Consider the following 21,689-nt stretch of genomic DNA (forward strand, 5'->3'; position numbering starts at 1 on the left):
CTTTGTATGATTTTTGAAGAAGAGCAAGGGAGGAAGAGAGAGACAAAGGAGAAAGGAAGAGAGAGAGGGAGATGGAAGGGGAGGAGAAAGAGGAGGAGGAGGAGCGGAGGTGGTAGGGAAGGAACTGGACGTTACTTTCTGACTGTTACAGAGTGGGGGTTTCAGGAAGGGCATGGTGGTGCATGCCTGTAATCCCAGCTACCTGGAGGCTTGGTGGGATGATGGTGAATTCAGGGCGAGGCTAAGTAACAAGCAAGAAAAACTTTATTCATTTAATAACTTTCATCAAGTTTGTTCTTTGACTGTTTTGTACATGTATAAAATGTATTCTGTTTATTTGAATGGTTTCTTCCCTACTCTTTCTATGACCCCTTCTCTTACTGCCTACCCACCATTTTTATTCTGTCTTCCTCCTGTAAGGCTCCCACATTCAGGTCTTTCTTACCCCCTTACCCCTGAGTTTAACAAGGATTGTCTGAGAAAGGGCTTAGCATTGTTTGTGTGTGTGTGTGTGTGTGTGTGTGTGTGTGTGTGGTGTCCCTGAACATGCTACAGCCGACAGGGAACAAGAAACAAGAAACAAGAAATGAAAACTGGGTTCAGCTCAACTTAATCAGTTTCAAACTTCTGGAGTCTGACACCAAGCAATTTATTGTAAGCATGTTTAAAAAGTTTCTTGGTATAATATAAGCCTTAGCACACAAGGAGGCCTAATTATATCAAAACACACTCAAAGTACATTTCATTTCTAAGAAGATGGGTTCTAGAGATGGGCTAAATGTCTTAACTTAAGGGCCTAGGCTCTGGTGAGGTCTCTGCCTGAGATGGGATGAGGTGAGCAGGCTATAAGCTCATGTGAAGGCTCCTCTAAGGATGGCTTGTGTTGACTGAGAAACAGCAGTAAAGGTAAAGATGTAGGTAGGGAGAGCCTGGGCTAACCATTCTGGGGGATTTGGGTAGGTCTGGCTCTACAGATAGCAAAGGGCACCCAGGTCATTAGCGACATCCACTCCCACCCTACAGGTTTTGAATCTTTTCCTTCAGAAAGACAAGTCCATGTGCTTAGCATTCCTGGTTTCCCTGGTGATTTGTGGGTGCAAGAACCTTTGTGTCCTGACACATTGGAGCCTGGTGTGCTCCTTGTCTTTGGTGAGTGCACAGCTCAAGACAATGACTGTTCCTCCCTCAGAATCCATCTGTACCCATCAGCCAATAGCTCAGCAATGGTAGACAGGAGCGTCTCCCAGATCCGTATGAGGAACAGGGAGTGTGAAGTAGGCAAGAGCTAGTGAATGTATACATATTATTTTATCTTTTTGAGAATTTCATGGATGAGTACCATGTTTACAACAATAATAAAGAAAATGTGGTCATGACATTGACAGAGAGTGAGGGGGACATGCAAGGAGTTAGAATGGAGAAATTATGGGTCTTATCAATGGTTTAATTTGTCAGATTTTTTTCATTTGTTTGAAATGTTTAATAGCACTGCAGCAGTGTTAAAAACCAAAGGCTTATTTTCTTTACTCAAAGAGCTTGCATTGTGTTTGAAGAGAAGCCAACAATTGCTTTTCATATGGGAAGTGCTAGTCAGTATAGAACTGGGGAATGCATGCAGAGAGACATTGTATATCTGGAGGCTTAACATTGTCTCAAAATAGACTCCTGGTTATCTAGGATAACTCTGGTGTACTGTGTGAAATGAATTGATCCCAGATATTCAACAGTATCTCTACTTTCTGTCTGATCTTGTTAGCTATAGGTTCAAATCTTCATGTCCACAACGGCACATTTCCTGGGTAGACTCTCTCTAGTGACCTACCTAGATGATGACTTAGAAGCCAGAGAGGTATGTGCTAGATCTGAGCAGTGGGTGCAGGTCAGGTGTAGAGGGGCAGACCATGAGTTCCCTGCCATCAGGATGAGGGGATTAGCTGCCATTTTGATAGCAAAATAGAAACAACTTCAGTGCTCTGTGTTTTGAGTGAGAATAAGACTCCATATATTTGAGTGGACTCACCCTTGAAAACTGTATATTGAAATATATTTTCTTCCTATAAATTGTCTTGATTATAGTGTCTCTTCACCATAATATAAAAGCAATTAAGACAGAAGATGGTACCAGGGAGTGGGCTATTGCTGCGACAGCCTGACCACACTGTTTTTGTTTGTTTGTTTGTTTTGAGAAATATAGAGGACTTTGGACTAGGAAAGCAGTTGAAGATTGTAAGCAGAGATCAAAGGGAATCCTGATAGGATCTTGGGAGACAGAAGTACTGAGAGCAATGTGAACTTTGGAGGCCTAGCTTGAGATTTCAGAGGGGAATAATATTAGCCACTGGAAACGGTTCTTGTGATACATTGGCAAAGAATGAGGCTGCCCATATCCTGAAAATCTGCCTCAGGCTAAACTGAAGAGTTGAACTAACCTTGTTGGCAGAGGAGATTTCAAGATAGCTTAATGTTGACTCTTTCATATGGTTATTGGTGACCAAGGCGTGTGTTCACTAAGGAGAGGCCTGGTACAAATGGCATTAAGGGAGTGGTGACCTCAGGGCGAGACTCCATCCTCGGAACTTACAACTTGCAATAAGAAAAACTACTGCAAGAAAGGGAAGCCACAAAGCAAAGCTTATGTAGTTGCAATTCGAGGGGACCGACCTCATTTCATCCTTAGCAGGCATCAGAAGAAGCCAGCATTGGCCATGTGGTTCTGACTTTAGCACCACGAAGGAGAAAAGTAGTTGTGAAATCTTCCGTGGTTAAGGAAAGCCCTTGAGGGCAGGTGCGAGGGATGTCCCTGCATGGAGGGCTGGACAGGCCCTGCTTGAGCCTGTGAAAGTGAAGCCTGGGTTGTGTTGGGGACCCTGAGATTCTGAAGATGCCAGAGTCATGGGATATTTGGCAAGAGCTGCAGACAGAGTGGAAGCAGCCCAAGAGAAAGGAGTGCTGCAGCCATCAAAGCCCAAAGACTGGAGCCGTCTGAGCCTTTTGATACCTCTCACGGAGCCACAGGAGTTAGAGTTTGTCCTGCAGGGGTTCAGTCTTGCTTCGTTCAATATTTCCTCACTATGTCTCATTCCCTCCCATTTTGAATGGTCATGTATATGCAGTGACATTTTATGTTGGAAATATATAATTTGCTTTAAAAATTGGAGTGGGGGGATCTGGACAGGGTCTTTCTACACAGCCCTGGGCTGTCCTGAAACTCACAAGGTAGACCAGGCTGGCATTGAATTCACAGATATCTCTATGCCCCTGTCTCCCGGGTTCTTGGATTAAAGGTATCTGCCACCATGCCTGGCTGTAATTTCCTTTTTGCTCTTATAGGGGTTTACATCTAAGAGACTGCCTTAAGTCTCAGAAGAAACTTTGGACTTTGAAACTGGGTTGAGACTGTGAAAGACTATGGGGGCTTTTGAATTTGGACTAAATGCACTTTGTATCACGACATGCCAAAAGCCTGTGAGAGCCAGGGAGTGGAATGTGGTTTGAATGAGAACAGTTCCCATAGGCTCCTATATTTGAATGCTTGGTCCTTACGTGGTAAAACTGTTGGAGCAGGATTAGGGGAATTGCCTTGTTGGAGGAGCTGCATCACTGCGGAAGGGATTTGAGGTTTCCAAAGCCCACGTCAGCTCCAGGCTCTGCCTCTGCCTCCTGCTTATGGCTTAGCTGTAAGCGCTCAGCTATCATTCCAGGGCCGTGCCTGCCTGCTGCTTCCACGCTCTGCGTCTTGATGATCACGGACTTTCCCTCTGAAACCATAAGCCCTAAATAAACTCTTTCTTCTAGACCAAGAAAAGGTCATAGACTCTCAGCGCAGCCAACAGAAAAGTCACCGACACATTCTAAGAGGCTTTATTTATTTATATGTCTTTCTCCTCTCTATTGTCATCTGGCTTTTTCTCATATGAGAGCACTAGTTCTCAGATGCCATTAAGATACTGGGAGATACTCTGTGGTTAAAGTATGTGGTAAATGCAGCTTACATGCATACCCTGGAGGGGGTGGCACTTAAATTTTTGATGTGTGATGGTGTGTGGCACTGAAGGTGGGCCCCTAAGGGCTACCCATTGGACTTCCTGTCCCATCCTTTGCTTCCAGATCTGTCAAACTATTCAGCCGGGCTGGTGATCCTGGATTCTATAAGCAGGCTGAAGCCGGGCTGTGGTGGCGCACGCCTGTAATCCCAGCACTCCCGGGAGGCAGAGGTAGGCAGATTTCTGAGTTCGAGGCCAGCCTGGTCTACAGAGTGAGTTCCAGGTCAGCCAGGACTATGCAGAGAAACCCTGTCTCGAAAAAAACACATCCAAAAAACCAAAACCAAACCAAACCAAACCAAAACTATTCAAACAGGCAGCTTCAGTCTCCTGCTGCTTAGGGACTTCCTGCTCTTCCACACCTTTCTTGACTGACTGCTCAGAAACTGTGAGCCAATCATGTCAAGTCTGAAGCTGTGTCTGTCGGGCAACAGCTTCATTAATGGGAAAAGTAACTGATACAAACTCTAGCAGATACCATGTCTGTTTGCCCATTGGATCATGGGGGACATCTTTCTGTCTTGTCACATTGCAGACTTGGGTAAATGGGCTTCTGATGGTGATGATGATGATAGTGATGATGGTTGTTGTTGTTGTTGTTATTATTATTATTATTATTCAAGGCAAGATTTCTCTCTGTAGCTTTGACTGTTCTGGAGCTCACTCTGCAGACCAGGCTAGCCTCAAACTTACAGATATCTGCTTGCTTCTGCCTCCTCCTGAGTTCAGGGATTAAAGGCATGTGCCACCAGGGCTGGCTCTGTGGGATTATTTTTAACTGTGTTATGTTATATTCATTTATGATGACAACATGATGGTTTGACATATGTACACATTGTAAAACATCTAAATCAGGCATTGTCTTCTACTTTTCTTGTATTAAAAATCTACTCAGCCATTTTTAAATATCTCACATATTTCTATTAATGATAGTCACAATTATCTACAACAAATTTCTTGGACATATTCTTTACATCCCAGTCCCTTACCTTGCAACAAAATTACTGGGAGAAAATTGGGGTTCCATTGCCTCTATTAATATAAAAGGTAGAAGTTTAAAATCACCATCCAATATGATCTGCTTTCCCACTAGAATGCCATTATCACCTGTTTAAAGACTCAGCAAAGTCAGAGTGGGAGGGAGGTAACTGGGTAAGGGGAGCAGAGGATCCTGGCTGCAGTCCTCCTCCTTCCATAGCTCTGGGATTAAACAGTCACCTGATGAGCAGAAGCCAACCGTATCACTTCTGGTCCAAGGCATTTCAGTAAACACAAGCTCCTCTGTCCCTGTTCTGCTGGATGCAGGTGAGGTATTGGAAGCCCAGCTGCCTGGAACACAAGCTGTGAACTATCATGTAAACAAGAAATGACCTGTTGGGTTCAAGCCACAAAGCATGTGTGTTTATCTGATCCCGTAGTTCACTAACCTACCCAAATAATGAAATCCTATTTCCAGTTTTAATCTCAAACACCAATTATTTGTATACGCTTAAATACCCAGTGTGGTAACAACAAGACAAGCAGCTCTTTTGTTGGTGACCCAGTAGAGGTGTCAAGACATTTGTGAGTCTTGCCTACAAATACTGACCGGGAAAATTTATTGAAAACGGTTTACAAAATCATTGTTTGGAGAGAGTATTCATTCATGCACACAACGAGTATTACCTCAGGCTAGTATGAGGACTCCAAGATCTTAGTCTAGTAAGCGAAATAGATAAATAAATTTTAAGGCTAAATTGCTACAGTATTTATCACTTATTGAACAATAGTGTATCAGGAAAGTATGTAATAGTAGGTGAAGGATAATGATCACTAAGACTGACAGAAATCTGTGGGTTTATGCTGGGTGGAAACTTTCCTTTGTGAATGTCCTGACTTAGGTGCAGGGTCCTGGTTAGGAAGGAGGCCATTTTCAATGGGGCTGAGAGTGTGAGGTGTTGGCAAGAACCGTGTTCTCTTCCTTTAACTTCAAAATCAAGGAGGCCATAGAGGGATTTAAATTTCAGTACAAAGACAAGATAAATATCTGAAGTGACAGCTATGCAAATTAACCTAACTTGATCATTACATAGATACACACAATTGTGATTCCTCCACTAAAAACTGAAGAACAGCTATGTTACTGTTTCTAAAAGTCAAAACCAAAAAAAAAAAAAAAAAGGCAAGGAGGTGAGGGGGCTGTGGAGGCAACAGAAATGCCAGAGGCGTGCAGATCTTCTCAGCCACTGGAATAATAAGGTCCCATAGAACTAGTGGCTTGTGATCCTATTCTCGAGGCCCCATTAGCTTCAGTTTGTGGAGAAGACAGTGTCCGGGCTTTGGACAGTCTTCTGCTCTGTCCTCAGCAAGGGCAGGAGCTGGACCTGGCTCTTTCTCGAAGGGCCTCAGGCTCATCATGGGGCCGCACTCTCTGGGCCTCATTTAAGCCTAAAATCTGCTCAAAGGCACACCGAACACACTCCCGGGACAGAGGTTTTGGAGGTGTGCGGGCTGTGGGGGACAGGGGTTAGCACAGACATTGGGAGGAACATTAGCAACCACCTGTCATAGAGTGCAAAGATAATGGACAAGAGCCAGGCTAGAGTGCATTTCCAGTAGAGAGGCGTATTGAGAGTGAGGTGGGAGGGTTAAAATGGCGTCTGTGTCAGTGTGGTGTGGCCAAGTAAACCACCAATCAAGGAATCCCAAAGACTGTGGCTTGAGTACAATAGAAATTTATTTCTTGTTTATACAGTGCTTCAAAATATGTGCTCAGGCTGCTGGAAGTTTTGCTGAGGTCTGGGGGTCACCTTCCTCAGAAAGGTACAGCAGTGAGGCCTGGTTGGAGGTGTGGCTGTGAGGAGGGAGGGGAGACAGGACTGTAGGTGGGGGGAAGGATGTTAACCCCCAAGAGCAAGAGTGAAAGGCTTGGCAGCAGGATCCTTTGAAGGCTACAAACCAAAGTATAGGTAGAGAGGGTAATTTTGTTCAGGAGTGTGTGTCTTCATTTTAATGATTAAGAAGGGTGAATGGAGACAGATGTAGGCAAATTTATGTATTTGGAATCAATAAGATAAAGCAGAGTGTGGTGGCATGTGTCGCCCTCGACTCGGGAGTCTGAGGCACTCTGAGGCAGGAGCATTGGAAGTTTGAAGCTACTCTGGGTTACATAGTGAGACTCTGTCTCAAAATAACAAAGTTTAGAGAGTCCACTTTCTTTGATGCATTGAGGCAGTGTTACCTGAAGATAGGAGGAGGAGGAGCTTGGGGAGAGAGGAGATTCTAAACCAGGAGTCGTTCTGTATACAGTCCTGGTATGCGTCTCTGCAGCCTAGCTGTTCTTTATGAGCCCTCTCGTCAATAGCAAGCAATTAGATTATGCTTAAAAAAACTCTCATTTAATCACCTCTGCTTTTTCTAACCTTAAGTGTTTGTTGCTAACTCAGTATAGTTCTGGTTTACTTTGGATTAAATCTGTCATTTTGCTGTTTGTTTTCTTCTTATTCTGTATTTTTTTATTTTGAGAAGTTTAATATTTCCATTTTATCTTTTATTGTTTATTGATACTTTTTTCATTTTCATCTTCATGGAGACACTGTGTTTTATAATGTGTTCTCTTTTAAGATTTTTATTATTTTAATTTATTTTATTTTGTTTTGTTTTGTTTCATTTTATTTATTTATTTATTTATTTTATTTTATTTTTTTTTTTTGAGACAGGGTTTCTTTGTATAACCCTGGCTGTCCGGAAACTCACTCTGTAGACCAGGCTGGTCTCAAACTCAGAAATCCACCTGCCTCTGCCTTCCAAGTACTGGGATTAAAGGTGTGCGCCACAACTGCCCTGCCTTATTTTATTATTTTATGTGTATGGGTGTTTTCCCTACATGTTTATGTGTGTATCACCTGTGTACTTGGTACCCATGGAGGCCAGCAGAAGACATGGATCCCATGAAGCCAAAGTTACAGGCACCGTGTGGGTGCTGGGGACCAAGCCCAGCTCCTCTGCAAGAGCAACAAGTACTTTTAGCCGATGGGTCATCTCTCCAGCCCCTCACCTCCTCAGAGACCCTGGCTGCAGACTTCTGGAGTTTCTGAAGCTTTGAACGTGAGCACCTCCTTCCTGGACTTGGCCACCCTGTTGTGTTTTCTGTCTCCTTCCTGCCTTCACCCTGAAGTGTGCCTCCCAGTCGGAAGGCAGGATGGGAGTGGCTTCACCTCCCTTGCTCCATTCTTAGAGGACCCAGTTCGTCTTCTGAGGATCACTACTGTGCAGGTGTCAGCCCACCATCAGAAACAGTCCATCTGAATATTTCATTAAATTTTATATTTATTTGTTCCCAGAGTGTTTTGCAGATACCAGTCCCTCAATCATGGCTGCGTAGGAAATTCTCACAAACTTACACCTTTTCTAATTTCTTGGTTTTCTTGTTTAAAATCTGATTCCATGCCCTTCCCCCCCCCCCCATTTGCTTTGAGCATTACACGTCATGCTCAAGAATGCTCATGAGTCTGAGGGTACTCTGTTTAGTTGTTTGTTTGTTTTGAGGTACTGTCTTGCTGTGGAGCCCATGCTGACCTCAAATTTGCCACCTTCTTTCTTTAGCCTCCCTTGTGCTGAGGGATCATGTACTGGCTGGTTTTGTGTGTCTCCTTGACACAGGCTGGCTGGAGTTATCACAGAGAAAGAAGCCTCCCTTGAGGAAATGCCTCCATGAGATCCAGCTCTAAGGCATTTTCTCAATTAGTGATCAAGCGTAGGAGGGCCCATGATGGGTGGTGCCATCCCTGGGCTTTTATAAGAGAGCAGGCTGAGCAAGCCAGGGGAAGCAAGCCAGTAAGGAACATCCCTCCATGGCCTCTGCATCAGCTCCTGCTGCCTGACCTGCTTGAGTTCCAGTCCTGACTTCCTTTGGTGATTAACAACAATGTGGAAGTGTAAGCTGGATAAACCCTTTCCTTGGTCATGATGTTTTGTGCAGGAATAGAAACCCTGACTAAGACAGACCATAAGTGTAGATGGACCGCACACATAGTGATGTTAGCATTTTTAGATGAACGATGCAATGTTTAGTGTTTCTTCATTTTATATAACACAAATGTACAAGAATTAATGATAATATTACATTCCCAGATCTTAAAATTCAAATATAAATCACAAAAGCAACATATTAACACATTTTACCTAAAAGGCATGATGAGGTAAACTATACATTTATAAAATGTAAACAATAAACATAATACAAAAATAAATTATTAGATGCTAATAAAATTGGCAAATTTTAATAATTTAAAAATTTTTTAATAAATTTTATTTATTAAAAAAGTAATTTAAATATATTAAATTACTCAAAGTAACTTAAAAATATTAAAGTTTTAAATGAAATGAATAGCAAGCTTGGAATAAAATAATATTTGATTCTGAAGTCTACCTTATGAACATGTTAACTTAAAATTTAGGCTGGCCACATTGACACTCGTCTCTAATCCCAGTGCTTGGGAGGCTGAGGCAGGAGGATTACAAGCTCAAAGCTAGCTTAGAGTACATAGTGAAACCCCATCTTGAAATAAATAGAAAATAAATAATAAATAAATAAGGAATAAAGTATGTAGAGCTGTCACTTCATGCTCTGTGATCTTTTAAGTTATTTTCCTCCTTGAAGAACACAGGATTCATAAGAGACTCTTCTCTGTCTTTTACTTTTCGCAGTACCAACAGATGCTTCAGAGTCATAGAGTTTACAACTAATACTGAGTCCAGGAGGTACTGTTGCAACAGAAAAAAAAAAAACTACAATCATTTTAATTAAAATTTACAAAAAGCCTCTGGGAATAGGTGAAACGTGTTAGCATTTCAAAGGACTATGTTGCCCTGTAGATTCCCTGAGCTAGTGTCCTGGTAGGTTTTAGTCGTCATCATTACATTTTTAAGCAAAACTTCATGGATGGAGCTTGTGTTCAGTGTTCATGTATTTTGGTTCATCTTACAATTTCCTGGATTAGGAAATGTTCTATCAAAAAAGAGTTTTGGGAGGCTGGAGAAATGGATCAGCCCTGAGAGGAGTTGTGGCTCTTGCGGAGAACACGGGTTTGGTTCTCAGCACCCACGTGGTGGCTCACAGCCACCTGTATTTCTAGTTCCAGAGATCTGATGCCCTCTTCTGACGTCTGAGGGCACCAGGTATAATGTGGGACACACAAACACACAAGACAAACAGCCGCACTCTCAAAATCATTAACAAGCTTACAATACCTTAAGGTTTTGTTTGTTTGTTTTGAGGGAGTCTCAGTCTGTAGCTTACAGGCTGGTGTCAAACTCCCTGCATGGCAAAGGATGACTTAAACTCCTGATCTTCCTACCTCCATATCCCAAGTACTAGGATCACAGGCCTGCACTACCATATACAGTGTCTGGTGCGCTGGGATCTGAGCCCAGGGTCTTGTGCATGTTAGGCAAGCACATCACCAACTGGGCTACAACCCAACCCTGATCAACTAAAGTGTTTGCATATGTGCCAGCCATGCCAGCGCTCATGATTATAATCCAAGCACACAAGACTGTCTCAGAAAAAAAAAATCCTGAGAACCAGAAAAGTTGCTAGATGAGTGGGTTTTAGTCAGGAGAGACACATTCCATGGTCTGCATTGATGGAGCCGCCTGTCTTTTGAATCCGTGCCCCACATTCTGTTTTTACTGTCTTAGGATGATACAGTTTCCCTTCTAATGACACTGCCCCTTTGCCTCTCTGAATGGATTTCAAGCCTACAGTGTGTGCCCTCACCCTACCTGGCCACCTGCCCCTCTCTGGCCGGCCTCCTCATCCATAGCTGTCTCTTCGCCTCTGCAGCTGGTCCCATGTGGTTCTTTGACCCCTCCATCAGGAGCACTTTGACCTTGAGTTGTCTCATGCTTTGCTCTGTCCTCTGTTGCAGGATGTGCCTCTCTTGCCTTTTCAGTAAATCCTTATTGACAGCCCTATATAAAACCTTGACCTTCCCTTTACATTTACGGAGTAATTGAGATAGTTGTGGTACAAACAACACAGACAGTTCCCATGGACTCTCCACCGGTTGCCCTTGGGAACATTTTACAAAACCATAGCAAAACTTCATGAGGAGGAGGATGTTGGCGTAACCCCCTGACTAGATTTTCCAACTTAGTTTCTAGGTTATAATTTTTTTTCTTACCGTCCCCTAACGTGTTTATTTGGAGTATTGCCATGCACCTGGGATGCGGGCTCTCTGAGGAGGTCAACACCTGGCTTTGTTCACAGCATTGTTTTGGCCTTGGGCTGCCACAGCAAGCAACCCTTAGTCTTTAATGTTAAGGAGCTGAGAATGAGTGCTTGCCCCCAACACTGGACTTTGAGTGAGGGAAGCAAGCGATGCTGCAGAACCTGCCCATCATTCTGTGCAGTGATGCCGACCATTTAAAAGGAAGGTGTGAGACTCTGGACCTGGAAATGCAGATTTGGTTTGTAGGTTCTGTTGGCGTCAGGACTCATCTCTAAAGCATGGTGGTTTGCCAGCTCTGCCCAGAGGAGCCCTGCAAGCCTTAGCTTTTCTGTCTTTTTTGGGGCTTTAGGCAATTAGAGCATAGATAAGCCGATAAACATCTGAATCTGTGAAAACAACCTTAATTTTCACTTTTATTAACATGCAAGTGTCATACCAAGAGACACAAATTAAAACATATGAACTTGTCATTAGCAAAATGAGCCGATGGCACCACACAGGAAGGGAAGCTCTCATTTAAATCCCCAGGAATTCCCGTCCTTGCTTGCACAACTAAACACTCATGTTCAATTCTTACAGGATGTTGGTGACAGAGCCTGGGATGGAAAGGCATCGCAGGAACTGTACTTTGACACCTACGAAGTGTGCAGAGGAAGCAAACGCCAGAATTGATGCTCTGTCAAACCTTGACTGCAAGATAAAATTGGCTGACACTGGACAAATGATGAGGAGCTTGAAGAGGACACACAGTAGGTATGTATGTTGCCTCTGGGGGACGGTGTGATATATTCAGATGGTGTGTGTGTGTGTGTGTGTGCTTTGAGAGCAGCTTGTTTTCTAGGCCCTCACAGGCCGTCCCCCATGGCTGCTGACAGAAAAGCTGACCCCCAGTCTTTCTTCTCTTGACAGCTCCAACTGCTGCACTGGGGCATCCAGACAGAAAGGGTCTGCCAAGCACGGGCAGTGTTAGCATCTTCTTTTCTTATTTCATTATTTCTGCGGAATTCTGTAAACTGCCAGGGGGCTTTGTCAAGATAGCTCTAATGTGTTTTGTACTCACAAAGGCTAGAGTCACAATTAATCAAAATGACACTTCCCCTTGATGTCTGTTGCTAAGGATATCTATTGTGATTTATCTACAATAGCAAAACTAAAGTGAGTTTCTAAAGCTTCCAAAATATATGGTATATAGAAAGAGGAGAATGCAAAATTGCTTATTCATTTGGAGGTATTTGTAACATTAAATGTAATATATATATGGAAAGCTAAGGTTGTCAATTCCAGTATGTTTATAATAATGGAAGAACAAAATATCCTTCTTTAAATATTTATTTTACTTTAAGTTGTGTGCATACATGTGTGTAGGGGTATGCGCACATGTGTGCAGGTGCCTTTTGGGGGCAGGCCCAGGGCATCTGGAGTTATAGGCATGTGAACCACATGGTGTGAGTGCTGAGAACCTCTGAGCTGTCTCTGTAACTCAAACATAAAAACATTACATGAGTATGTACATGGGACGAGTTTTAAAAAGCTAGGACTCCTCACCACTGTGGGAAATTATATATCTACAAACAAAAATTACAGTGCTGCTTGTGTTGATGTGAAACAATCTTTAAGGTATATCAATAAGCAACTTGTAGTATAGCATGTCTGGTGCGTTCCAGCTCAGGTTAAAATCTGATATGTCTGTCCATGCATAGTTTTACTTGAAAATGCATAGAGTACTTCCAAAGGATACACTAAACGTACAATAACGTTTGCCTCTGGGAGTGGGGGAGGGATTTATTTAAAAATTTTTATTTTTTACAATGGAAACATTAAGGCTAGATGTAATTATGGGGTGCTACCTGGTATCTCAACCCATGCACACTTTTGCATGATGTCAAAATCAGTTTAGATACACCTGTTTTGCAGACATCTTCTGATGTCTTTATTGTATACGCTCCTTCCTTCTAGTGTTCTGAATTATACAGTAGGTTGTCAGTACTCAGGCCACTCACACCAGTTTTCCCCCTCTCTTACTATAACCACACACCCACCTGAGCCTCTGTCTGGCCCCTCCCCGTTCATACTCACCCCAGGCCCTGACAGCCACCATTCTGCTCACACCTACGAGAGCAACTCTTGTAGCATCTACATGTGAGTGAGACCGTGCAGTCGTTGAGCTTCTGTGTCTGGATTATTTCATTTATCTGCAGTTTCTAGGGATCAATAGTTTTATCCATGTCATTGCAAATTGTAGAATCTCATTCTTTTTGTAGTGAACTAGTATTATGAGACATATATGCACCTCATTTTCTTAGGCCAGTCATTATTTGATGAGCATTTAGGTGGATTCTCTATCTTGGCTGTTGTGGAGAGAGCTGCAACAAACATGGAGGAGTGGGGGTTCTGTTAATGTATTGTCTTCACTTCTTTTGGGTTCATACCCTAAACTGTGGAATGTTGGGTCATGTCATATATAAGTATATATGTATATGTATATATACATATATATATACACATATATGTACACACACAGATATATAATACAATAGTATATATATATATATATATATATATATATATATATATATATATATATATATATATATATATATAATGAATACTGTTCTCCACCATGCCTGTTCTAGTTTCTGCTGCCCCCCACAGTGTATGAGGATCCTGTTAGTTCCATATCCTCTCTAGTGCTTGTTATTATGTTTTTTTTTTGTATTTCTTTTTTTTTTATTCGATATAATTTATTTACATTTCAAATGATTTCCCCTTTTCTAGCCCCCCCACTCCCCGAAAGTCCCTCAAACCCCCTTCTCTTCCCCTGTCCTCCCACCCACCCCTTCCCACTTCCCCGTTCTGGTTTTGCTGAATACTGTTTCACTGAGTCTTTCCAGAACCAGGGGCCACTCCTCCTTTCTTCTTGTACCTCATTTGATGTGTGGATTATGTTTTGGGTATTCCAGTTTTCTAGGTTAATATCCACTTATTAGTGAGTGCATACCATGATTCACCTTTTGAGTCTGGGTTACCTCACTTAGTATGATATTCTCTAGCTCCATCCATTTGCCTAAGAATTTCATGAATTCATTGTTTCTAATGGCTGAATAGTACTCCATTGTGTAGATATACCACATTTTTTGCATCCACTCTTCTGTTGAGGGATACCTGGGTTCTTTCCAGCATCTGGCAATTACAAATAGGGCTGCTATGAACATAGTAGAACATGTATCCTTATTACATGGTGGGGAGTCTTCTGGGTATATGCCCAGGAGTGGTATAGCAGGATCTTCTGGAAGTAAGGTGCCCAGTTTTCGGAGGAACCGCCAGACTGATTTCCAGAGTGGTTGTACCAATTTGCAACCCCACCAGCAGTGGAGGAGTGTTCCTCTTTCTCCACACCCTCTCCAACACCTGCTGTCTCCTGAATTTTTAATCTTAGTCATTCTGACTGGTGTAAGATGAAATCTTAGGGTTGTTTTGATTTGCATTTCCCTAATGGCTAATGAAGTTGAGCATTTTTTAAGATGTTTCTCCGCCATCCGAAGTTCTTCAGGTGAGAATTCTTTGTTTAACTCTGTACCCCATTTTTTAATAGGGTTGTTTGGTTTTCTGGAGTCTAACTTCTTGAGTTCTTTATATATATTGGATATTAGCCCTCTATCTGATGTAGGATTGGTGAAGATCTTTTCCCATTTTGTTGGTTGCCGATTTGTCCTCTTGATGGTATCCTTTGCCTTACAGAAACTTTGTAATTTTATGAGGTCCCATTTGTCAATTCTTGCTCTTAGAGCATACGCTATTGGTGTTCTGTTCAGAAACTTTCTCCCTGTACCGATGTCCTCAAGGGTCTTCCCCAATTTCTTTTCTATTAGCTTCAGAGTGTCTGGCTTTATGTGGAGGTCCTTGATCCATTTGGATTTGAGCTTAGTACAAGGAGACAAGGATGGATCAATTCGCATTCTTCTGCATGCTGACCTCCAGTTGAACCAGCACCATTTGTTGAAAAGGCTATCTTTTTTCCATTGGATGTTTTCAGCCTCTTTGTCGAGGATCAAGTGGCCATAGGTGTGTGGGTTCATTTCTGGATCTTCAATCCTGTTCCATTGATCCTCCTGCCTGTCACTGTACCAATACCATGCAGTTTTTAACACTATTGCTCTGTAGTATTGCTTGAGGTCAGGGATACTGATTCCCCCAGATTTCCTTTTGTTGCTGAGAATAGTTTTAGCTATCCTGGGTTTTTTGTTGTTCCAGATGAATTTGATAATTGCTCTTTCTAACTCTGTGAAGAATTGAGTTGGGATTTTGATGGGTATTGCATTGAATCTGTATAGTGCTTTAGGCAAAATGGCCATTTTAACTATATTGATTCTACCGATCCATGAGCATGGGAGGTTTTCCCATTTTTTGAGGTCTTCTTCCATTTCCTTCTTCAGAGTCTTGAAGTTCTTGTCATACAGATCTTTCACATGTTTGGTAAGAGTCACCCCAAGATACTTTATACTGTTTGTGGCTATTGTGAAGGGGGTCATTTCCCTAATTTCTTTCTCAGCCTGCTTATCCTTTGAGTATAGGAAGGCCACTGATTTGCTTGAGTTGATTTTATAACCTGCCACTTTGCTGAAGTTGTTTATCAGCTGTAGGAGCTCTCTAGTGGAGTTCTTTGGGTCACTTAGGTAGACGATCATGTCGTCTGCAAATAATGATAGTTTGACTTCTTCCTTTCCAATTTGTATCCCTTTGACCTCCTTATGTTGTCGAATTGCCCGAGCAAGTACCTCAAGTACAATATTGAAAAGATAAGGAGAAAGGGGGCAGCCTTGTCTGGTCCCTGATTTCAGTGGGATTGCTTCAAGTTTCTCTCCATTTAGTTTGATGCTGGCTACCGGTTTGCTGTATATTGCTTTTACTATGTTTAGGTATGGGCCTTGAATTCCTGTTCTCTCCAAGACTTTAAGCATGAAGGGATGCTGAATTTTGTCAAATGCTTTTTCAGCATCCAATGAAATGACCATGTGGTTTTGTTCTTTGAGTTTGTTTATGTAGTGGATTGTATTGATGGATTTCCGTATATTGAACCAACCCTGCATTCCCGGGATAAAGCCTACTTGATCATGGTGGATGATCGTTTTGATGTGTTCTTGGATTCGGTTGGCAAGAATTTTATTGAGTATTTTTGCATCGATGTTCATAAGGGAAATTGGTCTGAAGTTCTCTTTCTTTCTTGGATCTTTGTGTGGCTTTGGTATCAGCGTAATTGTGGCTTCGTAGAAGGAATTGGGTAGTGTTCCTTCTGTTTCTATTTTGTGGAATAGTTTGAAGAATATTGGTGTTAACTCTTCTTTGAAGGTCTGGTAGAATTCTGCACTGAAGCCATCTGGTCCTGTGCTTTTTTTGGTTGGAAGACTTTCTATGACTCCTTCTATTTCTTTAGGCATTATGGGACTGTTTAGATGGTCTAGTTGGTCCTGATTTAATTTTGGTATTTGGTATCTGTCAAGGAAATTGTCCATTTCCTCCAGATTCTCCAGTTGTGTTGAGTACAGGCTCTTGTAGTAGGATCTGATGATTTTTTGGATTTCCTCAGTTTCCGTTGTTATATCTCCCTTTTCATTTCTAAGTTTGTTAATTTGGATACTTTCTCTGTGCCCTTTGGTTAGTCTGGCTAAGGGTTTATCTATCTTGTTGATTTTCTCAAAGAACCAGCTCCTGGTTTTGTTGATTTTTTGCATGGTTCTCTTTGTTTCTACTTGATTGATTTCGGCCCTGAGTTTGATGATTTCCTGCCTTCTACTCCTCCTGGGCGAAATAGCTTCTTTTTGTTCTAGGGCTTTCAGGTGTGTCATTAAGCTGGTAATGTATGCTCTCTCCATTTTCTTTTTGGAGGCACTCAGGGCTATGAGTTTTCCTCTTAGCACTGCTTTCATTGTGTCCCATAGATTTGGGTATGTTGTGTTTTCATTTTCATTGTGTTCTAAGAAGTCTTTAATTTCTTTCTTTATTTCTTCCTTGACCAAGGTATCATTGAGTAGAGTATTGTTCAGTTTCCACGTGTATGTGGGCTTTCTGTTGTTTCTGTTGCTATTGAAGACCACTTTTACTCCATAGTGATCAGATAGGAGGCATGGGATTAGTTCGATCTTCTTATATTTGTTGAGGTCTGTCTTGTGACCAATTATATGGTCGATTTTGGAGAAGGTACCATGAGGTGCTGAGAAAAAGGTATATTCTTTTGTTTTAGGATAGAATGTTCTATATATATCTGTTAAATCTAATTGGTCCAAAGCTTCAATTAGTTTCATTGTGTCCCTGTTTAATTTCTGTTTTCCTGATCGGTCCATTGAGGAAAGTGCAGTGTTGAAGTCACCCACAATTATTGTGTTAGGTGCAATGTGTGCTTTTAGTTTTAATAAAGTTTCTTTTACGAAAGAGGGTGCCCTTGCATTTGGTGCATAGATGTTCAGGATTGACAGTTCTTCTTTTTGTATTTTTCCTTTGACCAGCAAGAAGTGTCCCTCAGGGTCTCTTTTGATGACTTTGGGTTGAAAGTCAATTTTATCTGATATTAAAATGGCTACTCCAGCTTGTTTCCTGAGACCATTTGCTTGTAAAATTGTCTTCCAGCCTTTTACTCTAAAGTAGTGTTTGTCTTTGACCCTGAGGTGTGTTTCCTGTAAGCAGCAAAATGTAGGGTCCTGTTTACGTATCCATTCAGTTAGTCTGTGTCTTTTTATTGGGGCATTAAGTCCATTGATGTTAAGAGATATTAAGGAATAGTGATTGTTACTTCCTATCATTTTTGACGTTATTTTTTAAATTTGAATGCTTAACTTCTTTTGGGTTTGATGAAAGGTTACTATCTTGCTTTTTCCAGGGTGAAGTTTCCCTCCTTGTATTGGTGTTGTCCTCCTATTATCCTTTTTAGGGCCGGGTTTGTGGATAGATATTGGGTAAACTTGGTTTTGTCATGAAATATCTTAGTTTCTCCATCTATGGTGATTGAGAGTTTTGCTGGATATAGTAGTTTTGGTTGGCATTTGTGTTCTCTTAGAGTCTGCATGAGATCTGCCCAGGACCTTCTAGCCTTCATAGTCTCAGGTGAAAAGTCTGCTGTGATTCTGATAGGTCTTCCTTTATATGTTACTTGGCCTTTTTCTCTTACTGCCTTTAGTATTCTTTCTTTGTTTAGAACATTTGGTGTTTTGATTATTATGTGACGGGAAGTATTTCTGTTCTGGTCCAGTCTGTTTGGAGTTCTGTAGGCTTCTTGTATGGGCATCTCTCTCTTTAGGTTAGGGAAGTTTTCTTCCATAATTTTATTGAAGATGTTTGCTGGCCCTTTAAGTTGTAAATCTTCACTCTCATCTATGCCTATAATCCTTAGGTTTGGTCTTCTCATTGTGTCCTGGATTTCCTGGATATTTTGGGTTACAAGCTTTTTGCATTTTGCATTTTCTTTAACTGTTGAGTCCATGGTTTCTATGGAATCTTCAGCATCTGAGATTCTTTCTTCTATCTCTTGTATTCTGTTGTTGATATTTGTATCTCTGTCCCCTGATTTCTTCCCAAGGCTTTCTATCTCCAAAGTTGTCTCCCTTTGAGTTTTCTTAGTTGTTTCTACTTCTGATTTTAGATCCTGGATGGTTTTGCTTAGCTCCTTCACTTGCATGTTTGTGTTTTCCTGTAATTCTTTAAGAGATTTTTGTGTTTCGTCTTTCATGACCTCAGCCTGTTGACCAAAGTTCTCCTGTATTTCTTTAAGAGATTTTTGTGTTTCGTCTTTCATGACCTCAGCCTGTTGACCAAAGTTCTCCTGTATTTCTTTAAGTGTTTTTTGCATTTCCTCCTTGTTGGCTTTTGTATTCTCCTGGATTTCTTTCAATGATTTTTGTGTTTCCCTTGCAAGGGCTTCTAACTTTTGATCCATTTTCTCCTGAATTTCTTTATGTATGACCTTCATGTGTTCCTGTACCAGCATCATGACCAGTGATTTTAAATCCAAATCTTGTTTTACTGGTGTGATGGGGTATCCAGGACATGTTGGTAGAGGAGAATTGGGTTCAGATGTTGCCATATTGCCTTGATTTCTGTTAGTGACGTTCCTGCGTTTGCCTTTTGCCATCTAGTTCTCACTGGTGTTAGTTTATCTTGTCAGTGCTGGACTCACCAGTGCAAGCTGCCCCTTCCCAGTTGGCCTCTGGTGCACAGCTTACCTCCTGCACTGCTTGTAGACAGTGTGCTGCTGCCCAGGCTGTTCCGATCCCAAAGCAGGCACCCGAAGGCTCCCGCTGGGGCCTGCTGGATTCACTGGAGCACACTGACTTCTCCCAGCTGGCCGCCCGGAAGCCCAGCTAGCCACTTGCAGGACTTGGAGATGTAATGCTGCCGCCCAGACTGATCTGGATCCGGAAGCGGAGAGAGTAGAGCTAAGGGCTTCTGCCTGAGGTCTTGCCCCAGATTGTGTCTGTGGAGCAGATGGAGCCCGTGTGCACTCCCAGGGAGTGCCGACGGTGTATGCTACTGTGACCTCCCCTGTGTTCCGCTCACTCCGCTGGGCAGCCGATCTGCCAACCGGGCTGTCGCACACAAGGTTAGCCTGGCCGCCCAGTCCCTGAGTCCAGGCAAAAGCCTGGGAGGCCAAGGTCCGAGCAAAGTTCCCCTAGGGCTATGACTGTTAATTGGGTCTGCCAGGTGACTAGGATGGCGGGCGTGGGCGCCCGCGCTCCCTGAAAGCGCCGGGAGAGTCTGCTTTGCTAACAATCACCTGGGCGGGTTGACTCACAGATGGCCCACCAAGCCGCCCAGTTCTTGGGGTCAGTCCTGTGCCTTTTGGGGCCTGGACCCCCGCTTTGTTAGCCTTAGGCTATGCCTGTTACAGGTCTGCCCGCCTGAGCTCTCTGTCGTCCTGCAGGCAAAATGGCGGCGGCGCGCTCGCAGGCCTGGGCAAAAACCCTCCTGGCTGGGTTGGCACCCCGATGGCCCCCCGACCCACCCAGGGCCTGGGTGCAGGCCAACGCCCGTCAGGCTCAGACCACCGCGGTGTTGGCCTCGGATTATGTTTGTGTACCTCAGTCTGTCCGATCCCTGTAGTGCGGAACCAAGATGGATGCACCTCTCCTGACTGGTGGGAGGCCGAGTTCAGTGTTATTATGTTTTTAACAGCCATTTTTGTTGGGGGTCAAGTGACCTCTCATCATGGTTTTCCCTTGTGCTTCATGAATGACTAGAGACAGTGAGCACTTTGCGTGAACTGGTTGGTCATTGTATGTTTTTTGAGGAATGTTTAGGTCTATTTCTCATTTATTAATAAGATTAAGAATAAGAATAAGAATAAGAATAAGAATAAGGTTATTCATTTGCTACTAAGGTTTTGGAGTTCCATATATTTTGGATTCTAACCCCTTGAGGCAGTGTAATTTGAAACAGATTTCTTGCAGCTATAGATGGTCTCTTCTCTTTTATCTTCTCTTCACTCACTTGGTTGTTCCTTTTATTTTTTAATGTGCTGCAATCTCAGTGTTGTTTATTCTTCCTTGTTTCTTGTGTTTTGGGCTTCTTCTTCTTCTTCTTCTTCTTCTTCTTCTTCTTCGATTTATTTTATTTTATATGAATATACTGTAGTTATCTTCAGACACACCAGAAGAGGGCATCAGATCCCATTACAGATGGTTGCAAGCCGCCATGTGGTTTCTGAACTTAGGACCTCTGGAAGAGCAGCCACTGCTCTTAACCACTGAGCCATCTCCCCAGACCCCTTTGGGCATCTTCTTAATTAAAACAAAACAAAAATCCCCTGCCTATTCCAATTTCCTGAAAGCTTCCTCTCATGCTTTCTTTAGTGATTTCGTAGTTTCATTTATGAATTTAAGACATTTGGAGTTGAGTTTCATAATTGGCAAAAGGAAAGGCTTGAGTTTCATTCCTTTGTGCCTGGACTGCTACTGTTTCTGAACTCTTGTTTATCAGGTATGTTTGGTTTGTTTTTTTTTTTTTTCCTTATAACCTAAATGGAATGAAGTTTGACTTCTCCTGTGTGTAACTGAAGGGGAAGAGAGCTGGAATCTTTTCCACATGAATCTCATTGGAAACGAATAGAAGTTTGGAAAAGTTCATCAGGAGCATAGGGGTTGATTATATGATATGAAACTTAAAGTTGTTATAGTTTAAGCAAGACAAGACTCTACACAGTGTAATTTTGACTTTTTAGTCATGATTCTCCAGTTGAAAAGGGAGGGAATAAGAGTACCTTTCCTGAGAGTTGCTTGATTTAAAAGATATGAATAAAAGCTTATGTGAAACTCATAGACAAGAGTGAATGAATGCTAGAGTCTGGAGGGTGGCTCAGAAGTTAGGAGCTATTGTCGCTCTTGCAGGGGACCCAGGGTCTCAGTACTCAAGTCAGGCAGCTCACAGCTGCATGTAACGTCAGTTCCAG

At 42.4% G+C, this 21,689-nt stretch overlaps 1 long non-coding RNA gene across 4 annotated transcripts in view; it reads left to right on the top strand.

Moving 5' to 3' along the window:
- LOC127687355 (uncharacterized) overlaps nt 1-21,689 on the top strand; it is a 118,648-nt gene that overhangs the window by 46,367 nt on the left and 50,592 nt on the right. For all 4 annotated transcript variants that reach the window (XR_007978374.1, XR_007978376.1, XR_007978377.1 and 1 more), the window contains exon 2: nt 11,837-12,010. This is a non-coding gene — a long non-coding RNA (uncharacterized LOC127687355). The remainder of the gene's footprint in view (nt 1-11,836; nt 12,011-21,689) is intronic.

Source organism: Apodemus sylvaticus, chromosome 6 (assembly GCF_947179515.1).
Source record: "Apodemus sylvaticus chromosome 6, mApoSyl1.1, whole genome shotgun sequence".
Lineage (NCBI taxonomy): Eukaryota > Metazoa > Chordata > Mammalia > Rodentia > Muridae > Apodemus > Apodemus sylvaticus.